General features: G+C 44.4%; 1 protein-coding gene across 3 annotated transcripts in view; it reads right to left on the bottom strand.

The window, feature by feature from the left end:
• The window catches only part of C6H10orf71 (chromosome 6 C10orf71 homolog), a 29,362-nt gene extending 12,997 nt beyond the window's left edge, over positions 1-16,365 (bottom strand). The window contains exons 1-2 of one of the 3 annotated variants that reach the window (XR_007775191.1): positions 16,064-16,360; positions 14,880-14,970 (exon numbers count right to left, since the gene is read on the bottom strand). The gene's annotated coding sequence lies outside the window, so the exon portion shown is untranslated. Of the gene's footprint in view, positions 1-14,879; positions 14,971-16,063 lie in introns of all 3 variants that reach the window. The other 2 variants (XM_050959970.1, XM_050959971.1) reach the window with 2 other exon arrangements.
• Between the last annotated feature and the right edge of the window lie 1,078 nt (positions 16,366-17,443).

Genomic DNA, 17,443 nt, shown 5'->3' with positions numbered 1-17,443 from the left:
CTCATGTATTGGAGCTATTCATTCATACATTCACCCTGTAATAACCATTTTAGTGGCCAATTGCAGACTGTCACTGCTGCTCTGTAATTCTCAATTTAGCACAGTTTTATCCATAATCTGCACAATTTGCAGTGAACTGTGCGCTGCAGTAATTTCTCTTTGCCTCACTTTTTCAGCTCTCAGTGGAAGTTACCTAAGTGCCTTTTGAGGATCTGGACCTTAATGCACTCAAGACAACAGGTTTAATTATTCCATACTGGTTCCTCTGTGCCCTCAGTTTAACACCCCAGTGTAGTCTGCTTTCCCTTGGCCCAGCATACCAGCTGGGGAGGTAGGACATATTGGCAGCCTAATCGAAGGGTAGAGGTGTTTTATTCAACAGGAAGGTGGGGAGCTAGTACCAATCCCCTCAGTCTCCCAGCAGCAAGAAACTACCTCTCCCCAGCTCTGTACTCTCCAACACATGAGAAAAATCCTTGGAAATTAGCCAGGTATTAAATGCAGGAGAATTAAAGTAAATTATGTCTGTCTGGCCAAATTTAGAGAGACAAGGTGAGTGAGGTAATATCTTTTACTGGATCTTTAGTTAACCGAGAGAAGTTGGTCCAATAAAAAATATTACCTCATCCACCTTGTCTCTCTAATATCCTGGGACCAACACAGCTACAATAACACTCCATACAGCCAAATTTAGTTCATTTTAAAACACAACAGTATTTCATGTGTTTTTGCCCAGACAGCTGACAAAAAGGACAACTGCAAGGGGAAAATTTTGAGGGCTATGAACATGAACTACAAGGTTATTTTTTTTAAAAACCACCACCAGGAAAGCTACTGCGGCTGGGTTCGACACCTCAGGGTAGTAGGGTAGGGAGCCTTTCATCTTTAGGCTGCTCATCTGATGGCAGCCCAAGTTGATGAAAGCTAGGAATTGTTACCATGTGCTTGGCATTTTGGTAGTCTATGAATAGATGAGAGTTAGTCCAGTTCCACCCTTCTAACACTCAGGGTATATCTACACTGCAATTAGACACCCTTGGCTGGCCTATGCCAGTTGATTCGGGCTCACGGGGCTTGGGCTAGGGGCCTGTTTAATTGTGGTGTAGACGTTCAGGCTTGGACTGGAGCCCAGGCTGTAGGACCCTGTGAGGCTGGAGAGCCCCAGAGCTTGAGCTGCAGTCTAAATGTCTACACTGCAATTAACCAGCCCCATCCCTGAGAGTCCATGTCAGCTGACATGGGCCAGCCAAGGATGTCTAATTGCATTGTAATGGACCCTATGTGGCAGTTGAAGCGAGAGCAGTGACTGAATGAGCTATGGTCACTGAGTGCTCCTCCCTCTCCAAAGGGTGGTCCTTTATGCCTGGAGCCAGGACACTTAAAAGAGGAGTGGTGTATGGGGGAAACACGCTGCTGTTTCCAGTGCTGCTCCTCTGCTGTAGAGAACCCAGAGAATTTCAGGTACGTTTTAGTTAAATACAAACAGACTGAACTTTCCAACATGGATTAATATTCACCAGAAAGAACAAACAAAGATCAGAAAGAGGAAACAGTACAGATTCCATATTAGAGATGGGGTCAAGCCTCAGATAGCAAATCTAGATCTGCACATTCCAGGAGCATTCAGATCCAGGATTTTGGTTCAGCCCATAATAGAGATGGGACCAACTGGGAAGCTTGGCTCTGGATTCAGATCCAAACGTCCCCCAACTTCAGCCAGGCCCAGATCTGGTGCTTCGATTTCAGGCCCGTATCTATTCAATATCTACCTGCCTAGTTAGGCTCATGTGCCTTTTTGCCACTGTTGTCTTTGGTAATAAGGACAATATTCATTATCAATGAACAAGCAACAGAAGAGCAAGTCTTGACATTTTAAGACCTTTCAGAGAGTAAGCCGTCTACCTGGGAAGAACAGCAGCTAACTACTGTTAGAAAAAGCACTGAAACTGGATTTAATCATTAGCAGGCCTGGCACTTGGATGAAGAACCTAGCAACTAGACTAAAACAGGCTCAGAAAACCTTTACGTGGGCTCTACCTGATAGACTCTCCCTGATCATGGATACACACTCTCCTCAAAACAAAACTAATCTCCCTTTTTGGGAATTTACCAATGCTGACCCCTAGAAACTCTAGAAAGGCTCTCCATTGATGTGATGATGAGCTTCACCAGCAAGTGAACCTACAATGCAGCACCCCAAAGTCACTGCTGGGTGAGGTGCAAAGTGTTTTCCGCCTTTGTAGTTTGGTTTTAGGGGGAGCATCAATTTAATCTTGACTCAGGGAAAACTCCCGCTGACTTCAGTGGGAATGTTGCATGTATAAGGACCTCTAGACTGAGTTCTGTATGGCTGGGGTGGACTAAATACTTGCTCTGCTGTTTTTTGGTTGCTGTGAAACACACTTTAAGTGGGCGCACAGGTAGTGTCAAATGTGGAGTGTTCTCTGTACAGAAGTGAAGAAGTAACAGCGGTAGCAACCAAGTAGGCTGACCAGATGGAAGAAAATATCTGGACACATATGAGGGGGGAGTGCCACTAGTGGAGCAAAAAAAAAAGCTGATGTCCCATAGGCAGAGAAAAAACAAAACAAAACAGGGAAAAAAATATCTGGACAAATGCCTAAATATTGGGACGTCTGGTCACCCTACAACTGAGTGTTCACACTGGCTCAAGAACCTTTGCAATGTAACTGAAAGCCCTCTAAAGCGGCAAAACTGAAATAAAGGGTTAAGCATTGTAAGAATACAGTATAATCTGTTAGAGGAACAGAATGTCAGCAACCCAAAGTCATCCAGCATGATACAACAGCTGAAATATTGGACAAAGAAGCTGTTTATAACCCACTCAGTAACCTGGTGAAGCCACATTCCTCTACCCTTTTGGACATACATGGCAGCCAGCTGCACCCAGCGAGGCCCTGGAATTACATTTGAAATAGCTGTAAAATTCAGGCGTGGATCAGAATTCAAATTGTTCTGTTCAAGGGACTTTGCGTTTGGCCTATGGTAGAGGCTGCGCAAGGGATAAAGTTTGGAGGTGGATTGGCAATACTCTAAAGCGCTGAGTTTTCAGTGTAGGCTCATCTCTGATCTGAAATAATTAAAGCACTTGTATAAATGTGAATACTTAAGGGAGCTAACTGAAAAAAAAGGGTGAGTTTCGTTCCTAATGGACTTATCGCAGGTTTTCAGTGGAGCACTTCCATGCCTAGCCCGTTGTGATTAGGAGGTAAGGTTACACATGCTATTCCTGTTCTGGCAACGGCTGAATGTCAGCTTTTGGGCAGGGACTAGGTAAGCACTATACTTGACTGAAGGCTTGTGACATCACTGTTGCTGCAATATCTGAAGACAGGTTTTTATTTTTCTCCTTTGGGTTGGCGTTTGGTTGAAATGTCGCACCATGATGCATCACTGTGGCATTTTGGCAAGGACCTTGTGTGTTACATTGCAGCCTGTAGTCATCAGCCCAGCCGTGCCCTGGCGGGTGGGTATCTTTTTATTTTTATGTGATGATTTTTCCATGTGGCACTTGCTGCATGATATTAGTCTGCAAGGAATCCCAAAATGTGCATCCACAGGGTGAATTCTGGGCAAGGTTTATTTAAGGGAGTGCTTTGCTTGCACTTACTACTTCCCCAGAGCCTCTCTAATCAGAGGATTCCTACGTTCTTTGCAAATAGCAATTAATTCTCACATACCCGGGTGAAGCAGATCAGTCTCTAATGAACTGGCCATTGCTTGTGAAGACACATGCACCGCAACCCTCTGTTGGGTGGGAGCAGAACTTCTCCCCCATGTGTCATAGGTTTCCATTGCTTACGTCTAATGGCTGTTCTCTTTTGGCTGAAGTAGCAGTGGCCTGTTTCTTTGGAGCAGGAGGATCAGAGTTCTTCCTGGCAATAGCAGGGACATTTCCACATGGCCATGCTATTCAGCACTGTGACCACTAGGATGTCCTGTGTGGTCAGTCATTTTTTACAGTATCATCATCTTCATTTTGCAGATTGGGAAACTGAGGCACGCAGGCCCAGCTCCTGAAAGCTATTTAGGCACCTAGCTCCCATTGATTTTAGTGGGAGTCAGGCATCTAAATACCTTTTGAGGATCTGGGCCAAAGATGCTTCAGTGACTTGCTAAAGGTCATCCAGTGAATCACTGCCAGGGGTTGAGTCAAGAACCCAAAACTTCTGTACATAGAAAATCACAGACACCTCTACTCTGGCGTAGAAAAAACAAAACAAAACAGGGAAAAAAATAACTGGACAAATGCCTAAATATTGGGACAGTCCTGATTTTATTGGGACGTCTGGTCACCCTACAATCGAGTGTTCACACTGGCTCAAAGAACCTTTGCAATGTAACTGAAAGCCCTCTAAAGTGGCAAAACTGAAATAGAGGGTTAAGCATTGTAAGAATACAGTGTAATCTGTTAGAGGAGTCTCGACCCAACAGTGGGTGAGCTGGGATGCTTGGAATGAAGATACCCCCTTGAAAAATAACGGGCCACAATCTCAGCTCAGTCAGAGCACTGCTCACCGCAACAGAAGGTAGGGAATCAAAAGCCATCTTTGTGCTTCCCGATGCCTGGGCTGGCTGGGGACTGGGTTGGCCCACAGTGTAACTTAAAACTGCCTCAGAAGTGTTTTGAAGTAAGCTGGGATCAGATAATAACCACGGGGGATGGGGTGGGGTGTAATTCCTAGCTCTGGCATCTCCAGCAATGACAGGCCAAGGCATGGCGGAAGGGTGCGTGCCACATAGACAAGATTCCATGGGCTCTGCAGAGAGAGAATTTCTGGGTGAAGATGACCATAAGGCGCAATATGTGAGCAGGCTTCTACCCTGTCTCGCCCCCTGTGGGGTCATTTTCAGTTAAGCAAAGTGAGCACAAAGTGGTTGTCAATGGGAACCAATCAGATTTCTCCAATCTAGGGCTGTTGCACGGACATTGCTGAGGTATATATGACTACACAAGGTGCAAGACCATAGACAATCAGGACTAAGATGTTTCAGTGATTCCTTCCAGACCAGAACAAGGATTGTGAATGCAGAGATTGATCAGGGAGGTGATGACAATGTAAGAACTAGCACGGGTGCCTTCCAACTACCCAAGTATAATGTGGTTGAATGTTGCAGTGGGAGATGATTTGGAAAAACCTTGGGCCAAATCCTCAACTGGTATAAATGGATGTGGTTCCATTTCAGCTGAAGATCTGGTCCAACAATAGTATCTTGGACAGCTTGCTCTGGACTGTAGCAGAGGCTCTTCATGACTTCAAGCCAACTTCTCTTATCAGTTAAACTGGTATAAATCTAGAGTAATTATTCTGACATCAGGAAAGTTACTTTGGATTTATATTAGTGTAACTGAGAGCAGAATTTGGCCCTGTGTGACTCAAACTACATTAACCTCCACGTCCACCTCCTGTGTGTTACTCATAAGAACGTGAGAACAGCCAGACTGGGTCAGACAAATGGTCCATTTAGCCTAATGTCCTGTTTCTGACCGTGGTCACTGCCAGATGCTTCAGAGGGAATGAATAGGAAAAGGCAATTTTGAGTGATTCATCCCCTGTCACCCAGTCCAAGCTTCTGGCAGTTGGAGGGTTAGGGACACCCGGAGTATGAGGTTGCGTCCCTGACCATCTTGGTTAATAGCCATTGATACACCTGAGTCCATGAACTTATCTATTTCCTTTTGAACCAGTTATTCTTGTGGCCTTCACAACATCTCTTGGCAACAAGTTCCACAGGTTGACTGTGCGTCCTGCTGCCTATTAATTCCACTGGGTGACCTCTTGTTCTTGAGCTATGTGAAGGGGACTGGTTGAGTAACTGTGATTGTAACATAGTAAAGTTCAACTTCCTTGTAGGGGGAACATAGCCACAAGGTGGTGGTGTGACTAACAAGTCAAGCCGAGGGATTTTAAATCTGTCCAATATTGCTAAGCCCCAAAATTTAAAAATCATGAGTTAGACCCCCACCAAAATCATGAGCTTTAAAAAGAAATAATTAAATCATGCTTTTTGGTCACTCTTCTTTTTTTAACAACTCTCCTTTCCAATTGTCTGTGACAATTTATGTTTCAAATTCTCGCAGGTTTATAGTGTGTAAGGCAACTTTGCTCCCCCATGCAGGAGCACTTACTAGAAAATCCACTGAGAGCAGGGCACCATTGTGCTAAAGAACTGGCCCCACACATAATAAGAAACAGTTCCTGGCCTTCAGGGCATGTCTACATTGCAAATAGGAGTGAGCCTCCCAGCCTGGTAGACAGACTTGTGGTAGCAGGGCTGGCCCAGTGCACTGAAGAGAGCTGTGTGGACACTGGAGCAATGGCAAAGGCTAAGACTGGCCACTGAGCTCAAGGCCACCCTACCCCTGGGATCCAAGCTCCAATGGCTGGCTAAGTCTCTGCCATTGCTGTAACATCCACACAGATCTTTTGAATGCAGTAGCTCAAACCCCACTACCACAAGCCTGTCTGCACAGGCGGGAACACTTGCTTCCAGCTGCAGTGTAGACATACCCTAAGAGCTTAGTGCAAAGCCTGGGGGGGAGTTTGTGATATGGGATCTGCAGCTGGGATTTACTAAACTACTCTCATAAGGGGCCACCAAACCTCCATTAGATGGGAATGGCTTTTGATCTCTGCTGAGCTGGACAGGCTCCAAACAGGTGATCTACGGGTGCAAACTTTCATTACTAACTCCAGGGGTGTTCATTTCCATACAAGCTCTAAGCTGACACTGTTTGGACTGAGGCTGCTTTCTGGAAAGAAAGGTTTATTACATCAAGTTCTGACCACTGGAGCGGACGCCCGCAGGGCGTGCCCTTCTCTGCCCAGACAGACAAAATTTTCACACGCTGTTCTTAGGGCTTCTCTGCACTTGAAAGTTAGCATGGGAGGGATAGCTCAGTGGTTTGAGCAGTGGCCTGCTAAACCCAGGGTTGTGAGTTCAATCCTTGAGGGGGCCATTTAGGGAACGGGTAAAAATCTGTCTGGGGATTGATCTTGCTGTAAGCAGGGGGTTGGACTAGATGACCTCCTGAGGTCCCTTTTAATTCTATGAATTAAGGGGTCAAGTGCATGCTAAGTCTGCCACACTCTATTCAGAAAGGGACCACTCCTGTTCATCATATGCAAATAATAAAAATGCGACAGTAAAATAAACTGTTAGGCACAATATCCAAACCCACTCTTAAATACAAAACCTTCCCAGTCACTGTACAGACCTCATCTGCTTCAACTACAGTGTTATTCTCTGCCTGGATGGGCCCATGCACCGAGATGCAACACATGCATTTCTAGTGGGTTACACAAGTACTTGAGAGACATCAGTAAAACATTGGGATTCTTGGTTTCTATTCCTGGCTCTTGGAGCAGAATGAGGTCTAGTGGTTGTAGTAGCATGAGTTACACAGGTGTCTGTCTGACAGGCTCCTTTTGAAAGACTACGAAGTGAGTGAGAGTTAGATCTGTTTTATTAAAAACATGGTTTCAACTCCCAGCTCTGCCTGAAGTGACCTTGTGCAAGTCCTCCATTGTCTTAGCTGTGAATCTGCAGTATAAGTTCCCCTCAAAATATAAAATATTGACTAATAATACGGGCCCAGAAATATTGACAGTGGTCAGAAGAAAAGTTAGCACTAGAAGTCATTGCTGGAGATCAGTGCATGCTCTGTAGCCCAGAGGACATTGTCATGGGAAGTGCTGCACCTTGGTTTGGTTTCCCAAAATGCACGTGAAGGCTGCAGCTTTTCACATCATCACAAGGCTGCCACCAGCAGTGGCCAAAGTCCCATTACTTATGATAAATTCACGAGAGATGGCAACACTGCTTATGAGGAAGTTTGAGTGTGATGTGAAAGATAAGCATAATTCTCATTGTGTGTGTTATATGTCCCCTGTGGCACCTGATCCACAGAGGAAGTGGGTCTATTATAGCCCATGCACTTGAGCCAGGCTATTTAGCTCAAGAGGTAGAGGTTGGTGCCACAGTGTATTTAGCACCCTCTGAATGTCCCTCAACAAAGGAAATCCTAGCAAGTCTGTTTAGTTTGGAAGGAGGAAAAGATTTGCTTGCAACACAATGTATGTTACAGGGAAAGCCTTTTTGCTCCTCCTGTTTATGCCATCCCAGAACTGGTGCCCTGCCCATCACCTTTGAAACAAGTAAGATCCTATGAAGTGCAAAAATGACCAGGAATGAAGTGGCAAAACCAGTGTGGAGAACATGGCAAGGTACAGGGCAGGAAGGCAGAGAGCAGAGCATCAGGGTCCTACAGAGCCACAGGACAGGGGCCATGTGCACAGCCCTGTGACTGACACAAGCGAATGATATTTAAGCATTAGAGACTGAAGAGCAGGGCATTTCTTGCTATTAAATAACTAAATGGAGAAGGAGTATGCCATGGTGGATCCCTGCAGTGGCATTGGGTAATGGAGAGCCACTGAGTTCCATGTGATCCCTAGGATCAGAGTTGACAGCACAGATTAGAAATCCACAGGCCAGTATTATCTTGTATAGATAAATCCTTTTGGTTCTACAGGGGGATGATCCCACAGAAACCAGGATTCATAGATTCCCAGGCCAGGAGGGGCCACTGGGATCATCTAGTCTGACCTCCTGTATAACCAAGACCAGAGAAGTGCCCCTCAACAATTCCTAGAGCAGGAAAAAAATCCAACCTTGATTTACAAATTGTTCGTGATTGAGAATCCACCACCACCCTGGGTAAGTTGAGGATTCCCCTCAGTTCTGTCCCTCTCTGAAACTGCAGATGCCCCATCCCCAAGACTGTGGAAGAGCTTTCCCAGAGTCAGATGTGTGGGTTCAAACCTCCTTTCTAGTGACAAAATTTAGGCTGAAGAAGCAGGTTTTCATCTCCAGTCTTCCCCTCTTCAGTAAAAGGAACAGGATGAAATTTCCCAGAGAAAGAATGGAGGAAAGCAAAAGAGCCCAGAGCAGAGTGCTAGCATGGTCTGCAGTAGGTCAAAAGACACAAAACCTACAGCAGAAGGCACTGGAGCTAGACACAAGTGGAAAACAAGTTCCCACGGAGAGGAAAGTGCTGAAAGACAGAAATAGGGCTTGGAAGCAAAGGTAGATGGAGGCCCAGAAGCAGAGATAGAGAAGGCCTTGGAAGGAGAGACTCAGACAGGCAGAGTGACAGCTGCAGTCATGGGGAGACTGCAATGCTATTGAACTCTGGAAAGTGAGAAGCACAGGACGGGGACCCTGTGACACTTTCCCCTGTCGCTTACACAAGAGTATCTGCAGCAAGCATCTGACCTTGGTAGATTTATCCATCCCAATTGGGAAATATAAGACTGACATCCACCTGAGCCTGACCGCATACACCTCCGCCCTCTCCTCCTTCAAGTCCATCCTTAGGTCAGTGAAGTGTCTGAACTCTAGTCCACCCCAGAAGAAAGTTCAGACCTACCCATGCACAAACATAGCCTGATGAACTAACAAGATGCAGTGGCGTCAGTCGAGGGAGGCACTGAGGAGTGAATGTGGCCCCTCTCAAGGTTTTTGCTCTTGCTCAAAGTTTCATAGGCCACGTAGTTAGGGTCTGACCGCAATTGCCCGACCGCTGTTAAGCTGTGGTCCTGTACTAAATCAGTACAGCTGCTGCCTGAGCAAGCCAGACCATCACTCCTGCTGTGGTGGTCACAATGCTACTGAAATTTGGCCTAGCCACCATTCTGTCCAGACCAAATTGCCCAATGGTGTGCGACCTGAGGCCTGGGGAGTCTGTTCCAGTATGTCAGAGTACGGGAGCATCTTCTGAGAACTTGACTCCTGGCCACCCCGGCTCATGACTATGTGATGAGAGAAAGAGGAGACTCCCTAGTCAAGAAAGACCCAGGGTCCCTGCAGGGGGAAGCAGGGATTAGAACAGCATCTGTTCTGGTGGGGGTTGGGACCCGAATTTGCTCCCCTAACTCAGAAATATCTGAATTGGCACCATTGACCAGATATGTGCTGCAATCACTTAGTTTTTGATGGCTCCCCCTCTTTGTCCCTACTTTGCCCTTTTTGATTGTTGAAGTAGGGACTTTGTTGGCCTTATATTTCTTGGGAAGAGGAAAAATCATATTTCTGGATCCTCTAAGGTGTTGAGTGCAGCCAATACATTTCTAAGTACATTTAACTCCTACTGCAGGGCTATCTAATATTTCCAAGGAAACATTCTAGATGAGTCTAGGATGATCTGTGAACCATACAGAACTTTCTAAAGATCCTGTGAAATCCAGAATATAGCAGGGTTTATTAAACCAAACTCCTTCACACACAAAATAGACATCAAGGTTTGACACTTGAGTTTCAGTTATTATCGAAAACAGTGTAACACTTTTATTTATTGAGGACCCATCCCTGATCCTCCATCACTGAATGCAATTCAGAGGCTTCATAAAAAATGTATCCAGGGAAAACATACCCTATCTGCAAATAGGAAGTCTGACTTGTCAGACAGGTGCAAGTGATGCCTCAGAAAATGTCTCAGCAGTGCAACCATAGATCATCGAACATTCTTCTTAAACAGGCACCAGGTGCAGCACTTCCAGGCCATGTCCTATACACCAAGCCAGGCTCTAGCTTGACCTGCATCCCCTGCAGCTTCATTGGGCTCAGGGGGGTATAAGTCCGTGGAGAATTAGGCCATATGCAGATAAAAATGAAGAACCAATTTCTCCAAATCCAGCCCCTCTTTATGCACTTATGGGACAGAAATGGAGGACTTTATTCAGTTATTACTCAAATCCAGGTAAGGCCTGACAGAAACTGAGGGCTGAATTCTTCCTTTATTCCAGATTTGCACCTGTGTAATTTCATCAACTCCACTGGAGTTAGGGCACAATTACAGCAAGGTACATGGGAGAAGAATTGGAGCCTGAGTAGAGGCCTTGGGATTTGAGTCATTTGTAATAACCAGTGTCAGAAAAAAAGCAACTAAACTTTAGGCCTTTTACTGGTTAGTTTGGATCCAACTCACTATTTATTGTTCTCCAGTGATTCTGCATTTCCATGCACCCCGTGCTTAGCGCTAGTCAACACTAGTACAGACATAATCATAGAACTTAAGGCCAGATGGGACAATCATATCATCCAGTCTGACCTTCTGTCTATCACAGGCCACTGAGACCACCCTGCACCCGCACACTAGCCCAACAACTGCAATTAGACCGAGAGCTGAGCTGAGAGCTGGCAGGGCAAACAGCTCAGACCCGATAGGGATATATGGCTGGAAGATTCAATTTCCAAGGTTTCTTGCGCATGCTGCAGGAATACAGCTGTTTCCTACTGCTGTAGCCGTCAACGCTCAGTAGATTAGTACCTGTCACAAGTGTTTTGCCAACCAAGTGGTGAGAGGGTGGGGAAGGAACTAAAGCTTCATATACATGCCAATGTGTGTGAGCCAAAATACAAAGGAATCAATTTGACATAGTAATATCTTCCCTATGATTATATCCTGCTCCTCAGAATTTGTCCCCTGCCTCTTCTGTAATCATATAAAATAAGTGCAGAACCAGTCTCGTGGAGGACAGGCAGGGCCCCATCTACCTACATAGCACTGGAGATATGTGTGGAACAGGTGCTCATCCATAAAATAACCTTGAAAGGACAGGACATGGGGCCTTTTCTCTTTCTCTTTCTCTTTTATTGTCTCTTTCTTGAGGGATCTGTGATCTTGGATTCTCTTCCTCTTAATGAGCAACCCACCAGTGGCATCCTTATGAACAACCTGTTTCCTCTTTGGCTGCGTTGATGGGCTCCTAGGATTTACTGTTCTGCTTTGGGAACCTGATTTGATGCTTTGTTCTCAGCGCTGTTGTACGTATGTCCTAGTTTCTGTGCTCCATTTTAAAGCAGCGCTCTGAGACCTTGACAGCTGGTTGTTTTTGATTATAAATATTCGTTATAACAACAAAGAAAGATGACAAGCAACTAGTTCTAACCAGAATCTAGTCCTGCTCATAAATGAGTTTGTTGTTACCCATTCTGTATACCACATCACTCGCCGTTGCCTCGGTAAGGCCAATTCCCTCTCTGTGTATCTGTTGCCACAGCAGGTGTTTTGCTCACTGGAGAGGTTCCAGAATCCAGGGTCAAATATGGACTTTTGGAGCCCCCCAGCAAGACATTATTGTAAGATACTCATCCTCTCATTTTATCCTCCTTCCCTATTTCCCAGATCTCCTCACTCCTTGCTCTCCCGCCTGCCTGACTGAGGGGATGGAAAAGGCCTTAAACCAGGTCGTTTCCCAGAGGTGTGCTTGGCTAACTGCTGGACGTTGTGTGTCACTAACAGAGCACCACTCAGTGCAAATGGGCAGCAGCAGACTCCACAGTCCTGCTGAGCACAGGATCACCCTCCAATCAGGACCATTTTGGGCCCAGGTGTTGCTGGGCCCCAAAGGCCCAGTCTACCTATGTGCACATGTCTACATGCAATTCAAAGGTACATTCAAGAACTCAGACCACATAGGTAAACAAAATTACTTCTCAATCCAACCCTTTTGTTGAAACATACCATATATCAAATCCTAAGTCATTCCACAATGGCTCAAGCAAAAGGATTGACAGATTTGCCTGGATAACAGTTACAGGAGCTGGTCCATTCTCCACTAAAATCCCAAGCCTGCCCAACAAAAATCAATAGCAAAAGTCCCATTATTTTCCATAGGTGCAGGATCAGTTCTATGTTTTCCCTTGGCATGACATAGTATGCATAGGTACACTGCTTTGTGTGGATGCTATATCATGTTGCGTTGCATTTCTTCCTAGATCTGTGCATTGGAACACAATGTCTTGTACGGTGGAAAAAAAAAAACCAAGGGCATGGCAAACAGCTGAAATATACCAAGCCCAGGGCAAAGGGGGACATCAAAATGAGCTCAAACTGAGCAGAACTGACTGTAAGATATGGCAACCCATGTGTGATCCAACTAAAGCTGATGACAGAGGCAGAGCCGGAGAGGCAGGATCTACAGTAGCTGTGAACTGGCTGATTCTGCCATTTGCTGACCCCACACATTAATTTGATGCATGGCCAGAGTTAATCTTGTTGCACTTCTTTAGAAACTTTTCTAACAAATTAAAGGGCCTTCTGCCCCCTCCCCCCCATCTAAGTGCAGAACATGAGATATGAAGTTTCCAAGCGTTGTTCTGATCCAGATCTCTAGCACATTGTTCCAAATAGCTCCAGAAGTAACACTTGAGAGCACACGCAAGGCAAGGAAAAGGGTGGGGGGTGATGTAAAGGTGATGTAGCTAGGTGAGAGACTTGGAAATGAGTCTGCACCACTGCCGGGCCTCTTCTATTTGTGGCTAGATTACTTGGATTCCATCACTGCATAATTTAGATTAATCACTCCCAATTAGTGCCTCTGCATACATCACTATTAGCAAGCCCAGGAGACAGGCAACACGGAACTCAGTTAAAGAAACACACCCCATGTCCATCCATGACCATGTGGGAGGACAGCAAGGGGATTCTGAGAGAAGGGGAAGCCATTATCCCAAGTCTAAGGGGAGAGGGCACCCTCTGATGATCTCACAAATTGATTCAAATGGATTCTGGAAGGGAGCAAAGATCTGTACCACCCACTTCATACAGGGCCAGAACTTTATGCGAATGGCAATCACCCCCAAAACACATGGACAAGCAAGCAGCACACATGAACCTGACAAGTGGCACAACACTCACCATCTGATCACATCGTATCTAGATACAAATCAAGACGAATGTGCACCAAATCACACAATTTGCATAAGCCAGCTCGCGGCATGCAACCAACTTGGGCCAAATGCAGATAGCAAAACTTCACTGAAGTAAGTGGTTACAACCACTTGCCTCTGGGCAAAGTTTGTCCACCACCAGTACAAAGTTCACACCTCCACACTCCAAGATACATGCTCTCGGTTACATATGCCATACGTATCTGGTAAATATTTCACACACCTGGATCCTGAAACACACACCACCTCACGACACAACACACAAACCCTGGAAACCCACAACTTCCTCAAACATCTCTCACAATGGCATACACAGAGGACATGTAAGATACATAAAACCTCATATGTCATCTTGCATGCTACACTCCACTGCATTATATGCAGAGAACAAATCCTAAATAGATTTAAAAAAACCCAGCAGCTGCATTTGCCTGATCAAGAAACTCCCAATGTATTGAGAAACCTGGCTACGGTGGACAAACAAAACTGCATTTCAGGCAAGTGGAATTTCTCTGGTCTTGGTTCTGATTTCTTTTTGATCTGCATCTTTGCTCAGCTCTGGTAACACCAGCACAATCAAATCCCGAGAGCAGACAAGGCAAACAGCTCAGAGCAACGGGTAGGAATGAAGGATTAGAGTAATCGATTTCTGGCTCACGCTGCAGGGATATAGCTATTTCTTACCCACTCTCCTGCTGGTAATAGCTCACCTTAACTGATCACTCTCGTTAGAATGTGTATGGTAACACCCATTGTTTCATGTTCTCTGTGTGTATATATATCTTCCTACTGTATTTTTCCACTGCATACGTCCAAAGAAGTGGGCTGTAGCCCACAAAAGCTTATGCTCAAATAAATTTGTTAGTCTCTAAGGTGCCACAAGTACTCTTGTACTTTTTGTAGATACAGACTAACACGGCTGCTACACTGAAACCACTCTTTGTTGTGGCCTTCAAATTCAGTAGATAAGCCCCTGTTACAAATAGTTTGCTAACCAAGTTGGGAGTGGGAGGCATAACACTTGTACATAATTTGAAAAAGGTCGGATACCACAGTGACAAACATGGTGGATAGATAGAGTTAATTGTGTGTAGTCCAAAATACAACTGGATCAATTTTACCTGTCGATATTTTCCATAGGCTAAACCTTCAGGTCCTTACTCAGGAGTTTTGGTCTTTGTGCAAATAAAAATCCCATTGACTCAGTCAAGACTAAGAAAAAAAGTATATTGGCATCAGTGTTTGATCCCATGATTATTACTTCTTTTCCATTCCTTTACACCCCTTCTCTATTTCCCCCATTCTTTTTTCCCAGCCTGCGTCTTGGCAATGGTGGTAAATGAGTGCAGTGTCCCTCTGACCAATACCAGTACAAAATTAAACATCTCAATGGTAAATTCAGCTTCCATCAGCCCCATAGGCCCAGGGTTTGAATCCTCTTTCCTCCTCAGCTCTCTTAAAGAGCTGTCTAATTATAGACTAATGAACTAAGCATAATCAGTCTGGATTTTCAAGATCCATTTGAATTATTTGGACTTCTCCTTATTTTTTTTGCTGATGAGCTTTGCAGCTGGGATAATAAAACATGGTTCCTATGTTGGCAGTCTGAGATGTTCCTGCAACAACTGTCTTCCAAAAGCTCATGTCATTTAAGAAATTTTCCAGCGATTACAATTGGATACATGTCATAGTCCTGATCATTTATATCAGCCCCTGTGCATCGCCTACACATTTGAACTATTTTGTTTTTTCATGCACTCATAGCACACTCATTGCATGGAATTTTTCCATTTGTCAAAAAAAAGGAAAAATCCCCCCCAAAACCCTACTCATATCCCCCAGAGTTTTAGAACTATCTTTTGTATATGCAGTAACCAGCTGGAAAACAAAATCCATTTGTATTGCTTAAAGTTGTTCACAGCACAATAGACAGTTAAACAACATACTGAAAGAGTCATTCATAACAACTTAGTAATCTTTTTAGAGGCTCAAGCTAATTTTCCATATAACATTACATTTTATTGCATAAACATTAGTCCCATAAAGAATAACAAAAACCCAACAACTTTCCATCTGGAGACTCTAAGGACAATCCTGCATTCTCCAGAGTGGGAGGAGATGGACAAGAGTAACCAAAGAGTCTTTTCACCTCTAATTACTGTAGGAAAAATATAAATGCTGCTTAAAGTTTCTCATCTGATCAGTTTCACAGTGGATATTGAAGTGTGCACATGCTCATACACACACACACACAGAGCATCAACATTTCCCTATTTTAAAAAGTCCGTGTAATTTTGCCCCTTACCTTCTGTGATCCAGTTTCCTGATCAGAAATAGTACAGCATTGTGCTTTCTTCAGTTAAGCCAAAACCTTATCCCACTGTATAGAACAGTTAGCTGATTACTAACTCTTCCCATTATTTATATGCTCCAGGATACCCTTTTTAACATGACTCTTTAATGGGAATAAGAATTGAAAACCAAACAAAAAAAAGTAGAGAAGACCAAGCTCTGAGCCCTCACAGTCCTGCCTAGTCAAGTGAAATGAAGTGAGCAAGAAATTCAAAGTTACTAAAATGTACTTAAATAGATATCAGGCAAGGGGAAACCAAATGGAGTTCATGCTGGGGAAGAAGCAAACATACGTATTAGAATAACCATGCAGTGTCAAGTAACAGACATACTCACTCATCAGCTATTTTTACATTGCCAGGGGTAATGCTTCAGAGATACTCTGCAGAAAATGTTATGTGATTGGCCGGTCACTGCCAATGATTCAAACCTTAAAGCATTGCATTTTTAGATCTCTAGGTGGTGGGTGAAAATGTTCATTAAAGTGATCATTAAAGACAATATCTAAAACATGAGCTCATGAGTAACACATGATTGTCCCAATATGCCAGTTCAGAAATAGCTCATTAGTCATTTCATCATCAGGCCTGGCCAAATGTATCCTGCACTCTTAGTGTAAAGACCCTGCTTTGCTGTCATCATCATGAGCAGCCATGGTGAGAGGGGCGCTGTCATGTTGTTCATTATGAGAATTGCAATAGGGTATTAAATAATAGGAAGAATACATCAAGAAGTCAGCAAGCTAAGTTTTGGTCTCAGAAATATAAACAATGATATGTATTCCGAGCAGCGCCGCTGAGTCTGCCCAGCTCCCTGCTGAAGTCACAGGGAGCTGTGGCTGCTCAGCACCAGTCTGAACTTGGCACACTTACTGTAGCAAAAATAAGAAGCAGAACCCTCTTGATTACATGCCTGCTCCCACTGAAGTCAATGGCAAAGCTCTCACTGACTTTGCTGGGAGCGGGATTGGGCCCTGGACTTGTTTGCATTATTAAAAGGTTTTAGTTACAGATGAAATTAACAAGTCATGGCAATGTGAATAATAATAATAGTAATACAGCACCCTCAGTCTGAGGAACTCAAAACACTCTGCAGGCATTAATGAACTAATCCTTACCAGGCGGTAGGTGAGAATCATTACTCCCATTTAACCCATGGAGAAACTGAGGCACGGATTAACTAAGACTCACATTTTCAAAGGTGGCCTTTACTTACAGATACCCAACTTTAGTCAACAAAACAATTCACCCAGAGTCTGTAGTAGTGCTTGGTCTGTGCTTTAACCACTAGACCATGTCTCCTTTGTCAATTGCGGGCCAATTCCAGATCCCAT

Source organism: Gopherus flavomarginatus, chromosome 6 (genome assembly GCF_025201925.1).
Source record: "Gopherus flavomarginatus isolate rGopFla2 chromosome 6, rGopFla2.mat.asm, whole genome shotgun sequence".
Taxonomy (NCBI): Eukaryota; Metazoa; Chordata; order Testudines; family Testudinidae; genus Gopherus; species Gopherus flavomarginatus.
Note: the sequence above shows the minus strand (reverse complement) of the source record. Positions and strands in the feature narration are given on the sequence as shown.